Below are 19,086 nucleotides of genomic sequence, written 5' to 3'. Positions count from 1 at the left end.
AAAATAGACACCACTGTATAACTAAGATGGACCCTAAGGCTAAGGAAACAAAGTTTTCTACAGGTCCAGGGTTCAGGGCTGCGCTGGCAAATCTAAATTCTTATTGCTCTAAATTCCTTAACTATAGGAGCTATTAGAGCTCTCCTAAATCTGTTTTACAACCCAGACCGCTTCAACTCTGACTGGACAGAGGAGCAGCCTTACAAACTTTCTTACCTGATAAGCTACTGCAGACCGTAAGTCAGTTTCATCCAGCTTATAGAGACTGTGCACAAACTGTCTGTTCTGTAGTTCACTTTTTGATGTAAAGAGCCAAATTCCACTTCATTTTAATGCTAAAACCTCACCCCAAAGGGAACACAGGATGGATAGATGTTATATGTAGGTTTACCCATTGTGTATGTGCTCAGCTTCCTTCATACATATGTATAGCTTTTCCCCCAAATCTGATGAATATATATGACTCTGTTGTGTAATATGGACCGCTGTAAGATGTAAACATGATCTGTCCCTCCCCTCCACAAATGGCAGACTTTCTTTTCCTGACTTGCAAAGTGCTATCACCAATACAGCTCTCTTTTCTACCTTATTCACCCTAAATTAGCCATCCTTGTGGTCTTTTGGACAATAATTCTTAATTTAGTTCTTCACATATAAAAATGCCAGTTATGTTTATCTGCACAATATTTTAGAGGTATTGGGTCTACATGGCTGTCTCAGGTTGGGTTCTACTGGCAGCTGACTCAGAGACACGATTATTAGGAAGTGCTTCTGCAGAAGTTTAATTAGGAAGGACCCTGGGTATCAACACCTATGGCAGGGAAGGAATAGAAGCAGGCTTGGATAGAGGGAGAAGTTCAGATGTGATGCAATCTCAGCCATGACCTTGGCTGACCTCTTAGGGGTCTCTGGAAAGGAATGACACTTCAGAGTTATGATTTTCATCTAGATGGCCTGGCCTTTATATGCACATTGGTCAATCATTGGTTGTGGGCTACTCTGGGAAGGGGGACTTGGGAGACAGCTCTTTTTAGCTGAGACATTTCAGAAGAGAACTGGAAACTGAAGATAACTTAGTGACAACATTTTGGGCAGTTGAGACAACAAGATCTTCCTTCCTGAAAAGAAATCTGAGCATTCCCTCATGGCATCCAACACAGAGAGGGGAAAAGACACCAATAATAAGGTGTAGGGTTACCTATCCAGGGAAATAATGACCCAGAATCCTAGGAAGAAAAATAGTTTAAGGGGCACTGAATGAATAATGATGTGAAAGAAACTGTATTCATTGAATTCAAATGAAATCAAAGGCAGTTTTTATTATGAGACTTTAAAAAATTTATTCTTTTTTGTTTTTGTTCTCACTTCCTGGCCTTTTCCAAAATAATTGGCTCTAACAGACAACATACAAAAACCACAGAAGGGCTGCATGCTTGCCTTAGGGACAGGTGAGAAAAGAGGAAAGTATGGAATGTTAATTTTTGTGTGTGTGCTTGGACCTGGAGAGAAGAAAGACTGATGGCAACAGAGGAGATGAAAGGGAATTAATTCCCCAGGTTCAGAAGTAAAGTCAGTGAATTACTGTGAAGCCTCTCTGAACACATATAATATCCCCAGGAGGTTTGCATTGTCAGAATATGAAGTTTTATACATTCCCATTACCAGAGTTTCTGTTTCTTCTCCAATCTGCTGATCAACTGAAAATGTGCAGGAATGATATATAACGATATATATAGATATAGATATATATACACATATCATTCCTGCACATTTATATATATATATATATCTGAAGCCTAACCTGCCTAATTAATGATTTGGGGACAGCATCCACTATCCTGCCAGATATTTTTCACATCCTAAATTAAAACTATGGGGGAAAAAAAGCAACTTTTACAGTAGAAACTATTAGTGTTTCAGAATTACAGAGTACAAAGAAAGGAATCAGAGATCCTGAATAGTCAATACAGAAAAGACATAAGCTGTTAAAAGGTGTTAAAACATAATTAACAAAACTGTTTACACTGTTGGTGGGACTGTAAACTAGTTCAACCCTTGTGGAAGTCAGTGTGGTGATTCCTCAGGGATCTAGAACTAGAAATACCATTTGACCCAGCAATCCCATTACTGGGTATATACCCAAAGGATTACAAATCATGCTGCTATAAAGACACATGCACACTTATGTTTATTGTGGCACTATTCACAATAGCAAAGACTTGGAACCAACCCAAATGTCCAACAATAATAGACTGGATTAAGAAAATGTGGCACATATACACCATGGAATACTATGCAGCCATAAAAAATGATGAGTTCATGTCCTTTGTAGGGACATGGATGAAGCTGCAAACCATCATTCTCAGCAAACTATCACAAGGACAAAAAACCAAACACCACATGTTCTCACTCATAGGTGGAAATTGAACAATGAGAACACATGGACACAGGAAGGGGAACATCACACACCAGGGACTGGTGTGGGGTGAGGAGAGGGGGGAGGGATAGCATTAGGGGATATACCTAATGCTAAATGACGAGTTAATGGGTACAGCACACCAACATGGCACATGTATACATATGTAACAAGCCTGCATGTTGTGCACATGTACCCTAAAACTTAAAGTATAAAAATAATAAAATTTAAAAAAAGAAGGTCAAATTATAAAGCTCACATTAATTGGATGTATATTGCATATTTTAACACATTAACTGAGAACACAGCATAATGTTTTTGCTGGTTCAAACAGCATTTGAGAAGCTAAAATACTTGTAACAAGAAAAAATTGCTGGGTTTTCTAAAAAGCAACTGCCTAATGTCTATGGAACTATAAACTACTATCTCCAGAGTTATTTGCTCAACTAGGTGCAAATTATTTGCATCTCTACTAGACACAAATCTACATGTTAGCCTGTGACTTCTCTGAGTCATTTAATCCATAGTGAATAGGAAACTGGAAGAAAGAATAACTTGAATATTAACTCGTATTTTACTTCCTTTTCACACATTCAATTCTATCCCTTTATTCAGATATCCCCTCATATTATTTCTCCAGCAAAAATCCTTTACAGGACGTGTCATCTGTCAGGCCTCTGAGCCCAAGCTAAGCCATTGTATCCCCTGAGACCTGCACACATATACGTCCAGATGGCCCAAAGCAAGTGAAGAATCACAAAAGAAGTGAAAATAGCCAGTCCCTGCCTTAACTGATGACATTATCTTGTGAAATTCCTTCTCCTGGCTCATCCTGGCTCAAAAGCTCCCCCACTGAGCAACGTGTGACCCCCCCACCCCTGCCCGCCAGAGAACAACCCCCTTTGACTGTAATTTTCCTTTACCTACCCAAATCTTATAAAACGGCCCCACCCCTATCTCCCTTTGCTGACTCCCTTTTCGGACTCAGCCTGCCTGCACCCAGGTGAAATAAACAGCTTTGTTGCTCACACAAAGCCTGTTTGGTGGTCTCTTCACACGGACGCGAGTGAAATCATCGGACGCGAGTGAAATCATCCAAGAATAACTTTTATATTTCATAAAGTAATAGATGAAGTGGTTTTGCCTTTCATCATTCATTCATAAACTTTGATATGTTTAATTGTTGTTTTAAGCTCATTCCTACCATCCTAAAATATATTTCAAGCCCTTTGAGTTAAGGAATTGTATAGTTTTCTATGTATTTTGAGACATGAACAAAATTTAGAAGAACAATTGTTGTTTAAATATTTTTTTATGTTGCTAATGTAGTTGCAATGAGAGAGAGAGTGCCTGAGTGTAAGTTGTAGAGAAGAATTGGAATAGAACAGGGAAATAAGGCCAGAATCTTCATGTAGGAACAAAAGAATTCCAAACTAAAAATATCTCCAAAGAAAATCAGCAATACTGACTCCTAAATTGCATCACTCATTTTTACTTATGCTTTATTCTGAATCTGACTCTATTTTTTCCAAAAAAAAATATAACATACTTTTAAAATCAGCAAATAGTCACTTACACAAATGTTGCTCTTTTCATCTTAAGAGACAAAATATTCAGTACTGTATCAAGGATTATTTCACGTGACCTGGCAAGATGAATAAAAAAGATTCAGAATTTCCCAACATTTATACTATGAAAAAGAAAAAAAAAAACTGATCTAAATAATCTAATTTTAAAATGACAAGACACATTACAAACTGGAGACAGTAGCAAATTAAAACATTCAATTTTCAGTGTACTCTGTATTTTCTGACCACATAGCATTCCTTTTTCACAAATTTTTACTGACTTGTCTGAAAATAAATTTCATTAAAGGAAGATTCTAAACCAACTTTTCCTAGTGTCCAGCTTTTTTGTCTTTAGACAAAGCTTATTCATGTAGATTTAGATTTTTACCACTTTATCTCTACTAATAGATTTTACTTTTGAGTGCATTTGATGTAATAAAAGATAATAGCTTTTCGTGTTTTTTTACATTTGCCTTGCAATAATCGTATGAAAAATGTTTAATAAATTCTGTTTTACAGATATCTTCATAGAACCAAGAACACAAGTACCTTCATAGACCCACCATTCACCTAGTTACTTAGGACAAAAATCATTTTTGAATCCTCCCTTTTATTTAGACCTCATCTGCTCTTAAACCTCATTTGTTGCTTTAATGGCCAAACAGTACCCCAAATTTATCCCATTAATTTTTACTTTTCCCCGGAACCTCTTCCCTCTTTACGTGGGAGTCCAGGTCAGCATTATTATTTACTCTTGATCATAGAAATGGACTCAAGTCTGTTTATTTAAACTCTGACTTCTCTGTACACACTACTGTGGCAACCAGATTGGGCTCTTTGTAAAATAAATTGTATCAGACATTCCATTGAGCAGAATACAACAACAGCTTTCTTTACAAGTAGACTAATGCCAGCTCCTTCCCATGGACTACAAAGACCTACATGATCTGCTCTCTGATTAATTCTTCATATATATATTATTTATACTTCGTATATATTATATATGTGTGTGTATCTAATTTCATGCCAAATCAGTTTCTTGTATATGCTAAGCTAATTTTTACCTCAGAGATTTTGAATATAGTTTAATTTGACTAGAATATTCTTCCGCCAACTTTCTCATAGTATTTTTTCACGAGCATTTTCATGATTCTGGTTAAAGGTCTCATTCTGAAAGAGTATATCCTGAATACTTGTCTAAAGCAGTCCTCCAAAAGTCCACCACAAAATTCTTCTTCCCTTGTCATAATCTGATGCTACTTAATTTTTCCCTGAAAATGTATTATTTCCAGAAATAGACACATATATATACCCCTCAAAACAGACTAACCAAAAATCTCGAATCCAGAGGTTTTCCATTGAAGCTATCACTCGGTGGGCTTCTGCAAATTCCAGGACCATAAAATCAAAAGAATTTTGCATATTTACGTGGTCGGGGGCAGGAAAGGGACACAGGATCAAAAGACTTTTTACGCAGCTGAGAATAATAAAGGAAAGCTTGTTAACTTTTGTAATACCTACAATGATTCTTCCAGCCTGGCCTAATGGTACTGGGCTGTAAAAATTTTACGGTTTATGACTAAGCATATTATCAGCCCATGAAGGGTTCTATAAGCCACTAATAATATCTGAGATCCTTAAATTTATCTATAACAAATCCTGATTTGCCTTATGTTGATTTCTCAGTGTCTCTACATATTTTTCTTTAATTACAGGCACTAAATAAATTCTTGAATTTGGCAAGCAAATTAGGAAATCACTAACAATCACTTAACATATTTAAAATAAGCCTATGTAGATTAAAGTGCTTGAGAGCCTGCCTACATTTAAAAGTATCATTTGCAACCTAAATTGTCTATCAGTCTGTATAATCAATGGTAAAATAAAACTCTGGTACAGTGTTGCTTTAAAAAACTTTTGAGGATTCTGCATTATTTAAAATTTTTCTCACAAAATATCCATTCATTGATTTAAATAACATTTAACATAAAACAAACTGTTCTTTTCTCTCCTGAATTATGCACATCCATATCTATACCTATATCTCATTTTTCCTTAGATTTTAGTTTAAAACAAACATAAAGTGAGAAGATTTTTAAATTATAGCCACAAAAAATTGATAAAGTTTAGAAAAAAAATTAAGATCTTTTTTTAAAATTATTTTTCCTCTCAGGCTACATTTTTGGGAGAAGAAAGGGCTAATTGATTTCTATTATCCCCCTCATTTGGAAAAGAAATTTTATTTTAGTAAAGAAAAATAGTACCAGAATATTAGTAAATGTATATCAAATTATTGTAAGAGTAAGATTTGTCAATAACGCCTATTACCTTCTCTCTCTCTCTTTCTTAATCTTTCCCTATCTCACTTTATCAAAATAGATGTAGCGTGATTACAAAAGTCAGTGGCTGATTGTATTAATTGTTGTTGTTGTTGATGATTTTTTATTTTTTTCTAGGTGAAACAAGACACCTTGTTTCCTCATGAATTTATTGCATGATTTTGAAAAGCCTTCTCTTCTATGCATTTTGTACATACTAAAAGTAGAATAGCAATTCAGGATTTTTAATGTACCTAATATTATTTACATAAAAGGTTAAATCTTAAAAGCTTAACTGAGTTTGAAAGAGAGAGGAATACATAATAATTTACAATCACTTTTAATTATTCTAGTTAGCCAAATTGACCTATTTAGCATTAAATATCAGACTGATAATGCTAACAATACATAATTATTTCATATTTTATAATGGTTAAATGAACAAAAGAGACAAATTGAAGAAAACTTTTGGCTAAAATCAAAAGTTGTTATACTATTATAAAATTCACAAATAATATATGTAACATTTTGTTATTACTACCAACTTTTAATGTTGCAGAAAATAAATGATAATGTGTGTAATTGGAAAGAAACTTTATTCTAGTTTAAACATGTTCAGTGATCTTTAAAAATACATTAGGAAAGGTGACTCTTGACCCAAAGCACTCATTAACTATTAGTGATTGTCAAAGAAGCATCGATGTATTCCCAGATATCAGAATACTGAATCATTGTTACATAGCATAATATATGAGAAATCAAGTAAAATAAATAATTTAAAAGAACGGACAAAATGACTAAATGTAATTAAATAGCCAAGATAATTCTAAATATGGAAGTTTTTACAAAGGAACCAGCAATCTGAAACCCAGATGTTAAGAGAGGTAATTCAAGTTTATTGAACGTCTGAGAGAATGTGCTAAAGACTTTTTCTTTTATCATTTAATCGGTCTACCATTATCAGAGGTCATTACTCTCACTTACAGAGTAGTTAACCAAATACTTAACCATGACTTCCATGGAAAATGGAAGTCAACCTTCTCTGACCTGTGGGAAGAGCCAGGCTCAAACCCGGCTCTCTCTAAAGATTTGAGGCCTGTATTAAGCGCTAAATTCTTGCCCTGAGAGCTCATCTGTCCACACTCGATGGTTCACACACCCATGGACATGCCTTATACACAGTTACATAGTTTTAACATTTGCTGAGGTAGTCATGCGTTACTTAATGGGGGTGGAGGATGTGTCGGGGTTGTGGGGGGACACTTCTGGGAAATGCGTCATTAGGCAATTTCTTTGCTGTTGGAACATCATAGAATGTACTTTCACAAACTTCCATGGTATTGCCTCCTACACACCTAGGCTATATGGTATCGCCTACAGCTTCTAGGCTACAAACCTGTACAGCAAGTTACTGTACTGAATACTGTAGGCAATTATAACATGGTATTTGTGTATATAAACATATCTAAACATAGAAAAGATACAGTAAAAATACGGTATAAAAGATTAAAAAAATACAACTATGTAGGGTACATACCATAAATGAAGCTTGCAGGGCTGGAAGTTGCTCTGGGTGAGTCAGTAAGTGGTGAGTGAATGTGAATGCCTAGGGCATAATAAATTAACCTTAGCTTATTGTAACTTTTTTCTTTATGAATTTTTTTAAACTTTTGACTCTACGATGGTAAGAACATATTAATACTTTAAAACACAAACATCGTACAGCTGTAGAAAAATATTTTCTTTCTTTATATTCTTACTCTGTATGCTTTTTTCTATTTTTAAGGTTTTTTTCTTTATTTTAATCTTTTTTTTTCTATTTTTTTTTTTCTTTTCTTTTCAGGGGATACATGTGTAAGTTTGTTACGTGGATATATTGTGTGATGCTGAGGCTTGGAGTACCAAACTGATCCTGTCACCCAGGAAGTGAGCATAGTACCCAATAGGTCGTTTTTCAGCCCTTACTCCCTCCCACCCTCTCCCCTCCAGTAGTACTCAGGGTCTATTGCTCCCATCTTTATGTTCATACATACCTAGTGTTTTTCTCCCACTATTAAGTGAGAACATGTGGTATTTGCATTGAAGGAATTTTCCTTAGTTCAGCTAAAGACAGGGTCTTTGTCCATCACACAGCCATGAAAATTTAGGCTTGCAGATGGTTGGGGAGGGTGAGTAAAGCAGGGTTTTACTGGGTGAAAAAGAAGTGAGAAACAGAAACTGTCTGCAAGTCCAGGGTTGCCCACTAGAGTGTTTCCTGCCCATGGTTTAAATCCCAGGTTCCACATAGGAAGAGGAGGGGCTAGGTTTCTCCCCTCTGCAAAAGGCTTGAACTTCTGTGTCTCCACCCCAGTAAGGTCAGTTTGAGTATTTCTGGGGATCCCCTCCCACCTGGCTGTCTCATTTGGTTTTCTCTTTCTGCATTAATTTGCTTAGAGTAATGGCCTCCAGATACATTCATGTTGCTGAAAAGGAAATGATTTTTCTGATGGCTGCATAGTATTTCATGCTGTACATGTACCACATTTTCTTTATCCAGTCCAGTGTTGGGGAGCATCTCGATTGATTCCATGTCTTTGCTATTGTGTACAGTGCTGTGATGAACACACGAGTATATGTGTCTTTTTGGTAGAATGATTTATTTTATCTGGGATATTTTATTAGTCCATTCTCACACTGCTAATACATACATACCCTGGACTAGGTAATTTTTAAAGGAAAGAGGTTTAATTGACTCACAGTTCAGCATGGCGGGGGAGGGCTAAGAAGACTTACAATCACAATCGGGGCAGAAGGGGAAGCAAACACATCATTCACGGGGCAGCAGGAAGGAGAAGTGCCAAGCAAAAGGGGGAAAAGCCCCTTATAAAACCATCAGCTCTCATGAGAACTCACTCACTATTCTTAGAAAAGAAAAGCATGATGGTACCCACCCCTATGATTAAATTACCTCCCACTGGGTCCCTCCCATGACACATGGGGATTGTGGGAACTATAATTCAAGATGAGATTTGGGTGGGGACACAACTAAACCGTATCAGTTATATACCCAGGAATTGGATTGCTTCGTTGAATGATAGTCCTAAATTCTTTGAGGAACCTCCAAACTGCTTTCTTTAGTGGCTGAACTAATTTACATTTCTGTCAACAATGTATAAACATTTCCTTTTCTCCACAACCTCGTTAAGATCTGGTATTGTTTGACATTTTAATAATAGCCATTCTGACTGGTGGTGAGATGGTTTCTCGTTGCAGTTTTGGTTAGCATTTCTCTGATGATTAGTGATGTTGAGCATTTTTTCATGTTTGCTGGCTACCGGTATGTCTTCCAAGTGTCTGTTTATGTCCTTTGCCCACTTTTTAATATGGTTATTTGTTTTTTGCTTGTTGAGTTGCCTAAGTTCTTCATAAATTCTGGATATTAGACCTTTGTCAGATGCAAAGTGGGCAAATATTTTCTTCCATTCTATAGGTTATCTCTTTATACTGCTGGTAGGTATTTTGTTTTGGTTTTTTGTTTTTGGCTGTGCAGAAACTCTTTAGTTTAATTGGGTCACATTTGTTAATTTTTGTTTTTTTTGCAATTGCTTTTGAGGACTTAGTCAAATTATTTCCCAAGGCCAGTGTCCAGAATGATATTTCCTAGGCTTTCCTCTAGGATTTTTATAGTTTTAGGTATTACATTTTGTCTTTAATCCATCTTAATTTTTGTATATGGTGAGTTTTGTTCTTCTGCATATGACTAGCCAATTATCCCAGCACTGTTTTTTGAATACAGAGTCCTTTCCCCATGGTTTGTTTTTGTTGACTTTGTCAAAGATCAGATGGTTGTAGGTATAAGGCTTTATTTCTGGGTTCTCTATGCTGTTCCATTGTTCTATGTGTCTGTTTTTATACTAGCACCATGCTGTTTTGGTTACTATAGCCCTGTACTATAAAGTCAGCTAATGTGATGCCTCCAGCTTTCTTTTGCTTAGGACTGCTTTGGATATTCCGGCACTTTTAAAATTCTACATGAATTTTAAAATAGCTTTTTTTTCTATTTCTGTGAAAAATTACATTGGTAGTTTGATAGGGATAATAGTGAATCTGTATATTACTTTGCACAACATGGTCATTTTAAGGATATTGATTCTTCCAATCCATGAGTATGCAATGCTTTCCCATCATTTCTTTCCTGTGATTTCTTTCAGCAGTACTTTTAAAAATTTTCTCAAAAACTAGGACACAAATTAGGCCTGCACAGAGTCAAGAGCATCAATGTCACCGTCTTCTACCTGTACATTTTGTCCCACAGGAAGGCATTCTGGGGCAGTAACATGCATAGAGTTATCTTCTTCTAGAATAACAATGCCTTCTCCTGGAATATCTCCGTAAAGGTCTTGTCTGAAACTGCTTTACAGTTAACTTTTATGTAAGTAGGAGAAGGACACTAAAATAATGATAAAAATATATAATAGAGTAAATATATAAACCAGTAACATAGTGCCTTATTATTATCAAGCATTATGTACTGTATGTAATTATTTGTGCTATACTTTTATACAATTGGCAGCCACAGTAAGTTGGTTTATACCAGCATACCACAAACATGAGTTATGCATTGTGCTAGTGCTTTACAATGGTTATAAAGTCATTAGGCCAATAGCAATTTTTCAGCTCCACCATAATCTTACAGGCCCACCATCTTATATGCAAACCATAGTTGACCAAAACATCATTATGTGGTACATGACTTTATTCCAAAAAACCTCATAGTGAAAGTAGGTCAGTTTCTATGGTATCTGTGGTGGAAAGATAAACAAGTTAAAACAACAGCAATAAAACAATTTGTGGAGAAGGACCCTGCTTCTCCACAAATGTCTTTTGCTTTATTACATGAAATCATTAATTTTTGTATCCTGACTTCATTGGAAACAGATTAATTAGGATTCCTAATGTTTTCAAAAAGTAAAAGTAAAAATAACAAAATAATCTCAAGTCTTTATAAATTTTTAACTCTGAATCAGGAAGAAACTGAAAGCCGATGTGCCTCAGCACACTGTCAATTAACAATCAAAAAGATAAAAAGATCTTAAAAAGTAACAGCATGATGATTAGGTACTGAGCAATTAGTTGTGTCTAAAAAAATTATGGACAGCAAAATAAAATATTATTCAAAACAAACCACCCAGGAATCCTGGCTAAAATGATTGCATGAATTTGTTATGGATAGTTTTATAACTGATATGAGTATCCACATAAGGCAATGATCAGTAATAACAATCTGTTTGTGTAAAATAATAGGGGCTAGAGATTGATATTCTACAACTAAATTAAATATTTGAAACTTGAAATTTAAGTTCTCCCTGTGATTTTGTTAATATGTTAAACATTTACCATATTACAACTAGAAGTTTTCACAATGAATCCAAAATGCTTTTTCCAGAGTACCTATAATTAATTTTCACCTTAAATTAATTACTTTGCATTAAATGTGACTGTGGAAATACATTTGGCATATTTTTCTTATCTCTGGACAAGTCATGAATTAATTTGCAAAGGAAAAAAATCCATTCTATTCTGGTTTTTTTAGCTATCAACTGTCAACAATATATTATCTAAAATATCAAGATGCCAATGAAAAAATTAATACGGGGTGATTTCGGGCAGATTTTGATGGGTATTGTTTAATTTCACACGTTTTATCTGATTTATGTTTTCTAAAATAACTATAAATATATCCAAGTTATATTTTATATTTATTCAATAATAAAACTATATCTAAGTTACTTATTACAGTGTGCCAAGAAAAGACAACTTCTGTGTAGCACACACCCCTACATAGAAATTACACTATTTTCTCAAGTATTGTAGCCTTCTCTAATGGCTTAGTTCATTCAGGCTGCTATAACACAATATCATAGACTGAGTGACTTACAAAAAAACAGCAATGTATTTCTCACAGTTCTGGAGGATAGGAAGTCTAAGATCAAGGATTCTGCAGACAAAGTGTCTGATGAAGACCTGCTTCCAGGTTCATGGACAACTGTCTTCTTCCTGTGTCCTCACATGGTGGAGGGATAAAGCAATTCTCTGGGCCTCTTTTATAAGAGCAATAATTACACTCATGAGGACTGCACCCTTGTGACCTAATCACCCCACTAAAGCCCCATCTCCTAATGTCAGCACATTTGGATTTAGGATTTCAACATATAAATTTTTGGGAACTACTTTGAGTATATAGCATCTAATTAGACAGAAATTGCAATAATGGGAGGTTGGCTGTCATAAATCTTTGGAAGAAATTATTTTCAATATTTACCATCATTCAGCCTGATAAAACAAACAAACAAACAAAAAACATGGCATGTATTCATGTTTTTCAACATATGTAGAGTTTGAAGAAATAATCTTGGAGACAAAAAATTGAAAGAATAAAAATTTGATTTGCTATTTGAATGCTGCTACAGAAACAAATAACATTTTTAGAGACACGTAATTGTGTCTCTAAAAATGTCTCAAATGTAACTTTTTTATTAACTGTCTTTCAGTATTTGGAATATAAAAACTAAACATAGATAGAGTGTGGGCCATTCTACTCCAATAGTATTCTATTTTTATCTCTAGGACCAGTAAGCCCACGGGCAGTTTTTATGAGAAATAAAAATCTGAAATCTCAAAACTAAAGGCCCAGGAAAAGACTTCTCTAAGTCTTGGAAAGATGGTGCTTTCCCAAATCCATTCTAGCCTAGAAGAAGCAGCGAAGAAAATTGGTTTGGAGATTGCAGTACCTGCTTCTAAATCTCAGCAGCACTTCCTGACTTGCAAGCCAAAGCCCTACAAGCATTTTAGAATAGAAGGCATTTATTTGTCAACAAGTCAGCAGCTCCTAACAAACATCCACCTATGCACGCAGCCTTTAGGCTACATCTAAAGTATTCATGAGTTTCCTAACTTGCTGATAGCAAAGCTTCTCTGTTCCCAGGTTTCCAGTATGCACACATTCAACTGCTCCTTGAGAGTGAGTCTTTTTAATTGCCTCCAATACTTCATCAATAGACAATGTTTTTCAAAAGCCAGGAAAAAAGAAGAAAGAAAATAACTTCACACAATCTTTGTGAGATGTATAACAAAGCCTGATAGATTAATTTTTCTAAACAAGATACAGAGCTGGTTACAAATTTCATTTCTGGCTATAAAATTTTAGAAATAATCATTTGAAAATAATAAAATTACATACTTTAAAGTGATACAATGCAAATTTTACACAGACTGGGCAACAGATCTCATTTTGGGGAATCATAATAATTAATATTTTCTTAAATATATTGTCTTAATAAAGGAAATTATATGTTATTCTAGTGTTCTAGATGCAGTATTGGTATTATTTTGTCATGCAGCCAGTTAGCTATAGGCATATGACCAATTACCTACAAACCCAGTGACTTTTGACAGGTTTTTAAATACATAATATGCCCAAAAAAAGGGTTAGATGATAGACTGTCCCAAATTATCACATTATTTTGCATGAGTCCAGGAGTGGAGGAAACGGAAAAAAAAAATCGTTTCCTAGATATTTGTTGCATTTTCTCTGCTGCAAGGTTTCCCAAGTTTTGCATTATAGACCATTTCAGTCTCATCATTATTTGCTGTGTTGAACTATCCTATGTTTCACTGGATGTTTCCCATAAATCCGTGGCCTCAATTCATCGGAGGCCAGTATCACTCTTCCTAAGATGATGACAACCAAAAACATCTCAAATATTTCCAGAGGGTGCCAGATGTCACCAGGTAAGAGTGGAGAGTCAAAATCATCCCAAATTGAGAAACACTGTTCTAGTGAGTAGACACCTAAGGGCCAAAGTAGATCAAAGTAGAAAAAAAAACCCATAGTTCTGTGTACTTAAATTGCAGAGCATATTGATTCTGCAATCTACTGAATAACAAACTAGTACTTGAAATTATTTAATTATTTTTATAGTCAAGGTATATAATGTACATCATGAAATTAAAACCAATTACAAGACTTTGTGCCAACTCTTAAATAAGCAGGAATCATATATGGAGATGAACTACAAAAATTATCTCTTAATTTTATTTCTGTAATTTTAGATCAATTACTGCCAAATCATTATAATTGGATCTCCGTTATATTTCCTAGTTCACTTTCTTACTGAGGTGCTTATGAATGTCACAGTCCCAAGAAAAGACTAAATAGGAAAAGCCAGGGCAAATCTTAGAGTCAGTCCTTAGTCAATGAATAGCAGGAAGCTGCTTGTGCTTTGGTAAATTTCCATGAATTACATACACATATATTTGAGCAAATGTAGATCAAAAATCCAGTTAACTGGTTGCCTAACAAGTTGAATTTATATACTGATTGATAATTCAGAAGATAATTTTTCTCTAACCTACTTATTTTTAGAAGATAAAACCTCTCTAACAATATCTAAAGACAGTATTCTTAAAATATATTCCATGATCCCAAAGGCAACTATAGTAGGGTATAAAGAAATCTGAATTTACATATGAGTCAGTATATTACATAAATGTTTTGTGGGTTTATGCAGAAGTCACTTATATGTGATGAGGATAAAGAATGGGAAAAGTTCTTTTTGTTACATTCTCTAAGAAATATGTCATTCCCAAATTCATAAACCCCTACCGCTGTGCTAATTATGTTTTTAATATAAGATCAAAACAAATATGGTAATATAGCAGAGCAGTGCAGAAACATTTCAATCTGTCATTTTGCTTTTATGTGATTAAAAACAACAAAAGTACAAAAAGAAAAAATTAAAGTTAATAATTTGGATGTTTTCAACTAGTTTCAAATACCTGATCATTTAGATTAAGTAGATTCTGCCTGTTATATTTGAGTATTTTAAACATAACTTCATACAAAATCTATTTCTAAAACGTAATAAATTAACAAATATATTAAAATATGGTATACTCTTTTTAGCATTTCTGCACAATATGGATTTAACTTAATCTAGTTTTATTTGGACTTAAGATATTTAAGAGTCTTGTTCCCTAAGTCCTACTCTTTTTACTACTATAAAACAAAACAAAAAAAATCCTTTGCAAACAACCTCCTTCTAACTTTTTAAATGACATACTATTCTACAGCTAGTAGCCTAGAATATTTACTTGAAATATGCAATTGCTTGTATGTTGCTCATTTTTCACTCTTTCCTTTTAGCAGAATGACAATTTCTTATACCCATCATTTAAATCTAATGTGTTGATCTCTTTGTTCACATTCTTCTTTTGTACCTATATGTTATATAATAAAATTGTCAAAAGTACCTGCCATCATATTCATCTCTAACCAATTTTTATAATCTTATTTCCTGCCATTTACTATCACACTGTCCTTGAATAGCTGTAAGTTTTAATTTTCTGAGTCTTTGCACATATTATTTCTTCTGGAAAACATCCATTTCTCAAGGATAATATTAAGTGCCATCTTCTTACTGTGCAGAGAGAGAGTTGGTCCTTGCTGATATCCCCACGGCCTCATCAAGCTGCTTCCATTACATCTATCAGTGAATGGATTTTCTCATTAACCTCTTTAGATACCTTATCCAAACGATTTTTCTATGCTTAGTAGGTAAAACACAACCTGGCATATACATTGTGATCACTAAATCTTAATAACAGAATGAATAAATAACCATGGAAGTGGCTAATAAAATCACATACAGCCTTGATAATTACTGGGTCTTTAACTTACTTCCAAGAGTAATATGAAATCATTACAAATTATTAACAATATAAGTTAAAACATTTACCTGTGTAATTTGGAAGGCAATTACCAGGAAATTGAAGTCTGACTGAGAGAGAAAAGTTAAATTGGAGGGTTTGGCAAAAATCTAGGCAAAATGTAATAAAAGATAGGATTAGGTCAATGTTAGTAGCCGTGAGAACAACAGAATAGAGAAACAGTGTGTTTTTGTCCTATAATAATCTGGGAAGTGCAGTGTACACTTAGTACATATTAGTATATATAAATAGTATACATATTACATACTATTATATACACTATATACTATATATTAATATGGTATACTATATGCTATATATTAGTATAGTACACTATATACTATATATTACTATGGTATACTATATATTAGTATATACTATACTATATATTAGCATGGTATACTATATACTAATATATAGTATACTATATATTATATACTAATGTAATTATATATTACATTATATATACTAATATAATATAATTATATATTATATTTTATATACTAATACGATTATATATTATATACTAATATATAGTATACTATACTAATATATAGTAAACTAATATACTAATATACACTATACTATATACTAATACACACTATATAGTATACTATACTATTACAAAGTATATAGTATATTATATTAATATATAGTATACTAATATATACTAATTATATATACTAATATACTATATACTAATATATACCATATATTACTATGTATTTATATAGTACCATATATAATATATATTATATACATATAATATATATAATATACATATAATATATAATATACTTATAATAAATGATATACATATAATATATATGATATACAGATAATATATATAATATAAAACATATTACTATATATCATGTATATATTACTATGTGTTTACATATACTAATATACACTATATACTAATATATAGTATATTAATATATACTAATAGTTATAGTACACTTACATATAGTATACTATATATAATTATACTATATATAGTATACTATACTAGTATATAGTATACTATACTAATATATAGTATGCTAATATATTAATATATACTATACTATATACTATATATAGTATATTAATATATATTAGTACACTATATACTATATATAGTATACTACATATATTGGTATATAGTATATAGTATCTATAGTATATGTATACTATATATATAAGTGTACTATATATAGTATATCTAATATATATAGTATACATATACTATATCTAATATATATAGCATATATACTATATCTAATATATAGTATATATAGTATACTAATATATTAGTATACTATATATTAGCATACTATACTAATATATAGTATACTATACTAATATATAGTAAATATACACTTATATATTGTACTATATATAGCATAGTATATAGTATATTATATATAGTATATATTATATATAATATATACTATATATTATATGCAATATATACTATATATTATATATAATATATATATTATATATTATATAATATAACATATATTATATATAATTACATATACTATATTTATATATATTTATATATATAATTATATATACTATTATATATAATAGTATATATATATACTATATATATACTATATATATAGTATATATAGTATATAATATATACAATATATATAATATATACTATATATATTATATATAATATATAGTATATATACAATATATACTATATATTATATATAATATATACTATATATTATATGTAATATATACTATATATTATATGTAATATATACTATATATTATATGTAATATATACTATTATATATATACTATTATATATAATATATACTATATATTATATGTAATATGTACTATTATATATAATAGTATATATAATTATATATATAAATATATATATAAATATAGTATATGTAATTATATATAATATATGTAATATTATATATAATATATGTTATATATATTATATAGCATATATTATATATGTTATATATAATATAGCATATATATAAGTATATATACTATATATTACATAGTATATATATTATATATATTATATATCATATAGTATATATATTATATGTCATATATATTATATATATCATATATAATATCATATATTATATATCTAATATATAGTATATATACTATATATTATATATCTAATATATAGTATATATTAAATTATATATAACATATAGTATATATAATATATTATATATTATATATCATATACCATATATTATATATAATATATACTATATGTTATATATAATTTAAATATACTATATTATATATAATTTAATATATACTATATATTATATATAATTTAATATAGTATATATAGTAAAATACTATATATAGTATAAAAATAGTATAGTACTATATATGCTATATATACTATATAATATAGTATATATTACATACCATATAATGTAGTATATAATATATACTATATTATGTAGTATATATTATATACTATATTATGTAGTATATATTATATACTATATTATGTAGTATATATTATATACTACATAATATAGTATATATTATATACTACATAATATAGTATATATTATATACTATATAATATAGTATATAATATATACTATATTATATAATATGTATTATATATACTATATAGTACATATGTACTATATAGTACATATATCATATATATACTATATAGTAGTATGGTATACTTACATATACACTTATATATAGTATATATGATATACTAATATATAGTATACTAATATATATTATTATACTATACATTAGTATACTATACTAATATATAGTATACTACACTAATACATACTATACTATACTAATATATAGTATACGAATATACTAATATATCCTATACTGTATACTATGTATATTATACTATATATTAGTATACTATACTAATATATAGTATACTAATACACTATATATACTATACTATATATAGTATAATATATAGTATATATAGTATATATAATATGTAGTACATATAATATATATATTATATTATATATAAGATAATATAATATATATA

General features: G+C 31.1%; 1 long non-coding RNA gene across 2 annotated transcripts in view; it reads right to left on the bottom strand.

Annotated features, from left to right (window-relative positions):
• The window catches only part of LOC103783907 (uncharacterized), a 110,562-nt gene that overhangs the window by 27,841 nt on the left and 63,635 nt on the right, over window positions 1-19,086 (bottom strand). Inside the window, exon 4 of one of the 2 annotated variants that reach the window (XR_609477.4) lies at window positions 7,477-7,908. The exons of the other annotated variant lie outside the window; for it this stretch is intronic. This is a non-coding gene — a long non-coding RNA (uncharacterized LOC103783907). Of the gene's footprint in view, window positions 1-7,476; window positions 7,909-19,086 lie in introns of those variants that run through there. 2 annotated transcript variants of the gene reach the window in all.

Source organism: Pan paniscus, chromosome 14 (genome assembly GCF_029289425.2).
Source record: "Pan paniscus chromosome 14, NHGRI_mPanPan1-v2.0_pri, whole genome shotgun sequence".
In the NCBI taxonomy this organism is placed as follows: domain Eukaryota; kingdom Metazoa; phylum Chordata; class Mammalia; order Primates; family Hominidae; genus Pan; species Pan paniscus.
Note: the sequence above shows the minus strand (reverse complement) of the source record. Positions and strands in the feature narration are given on the sequence as shown.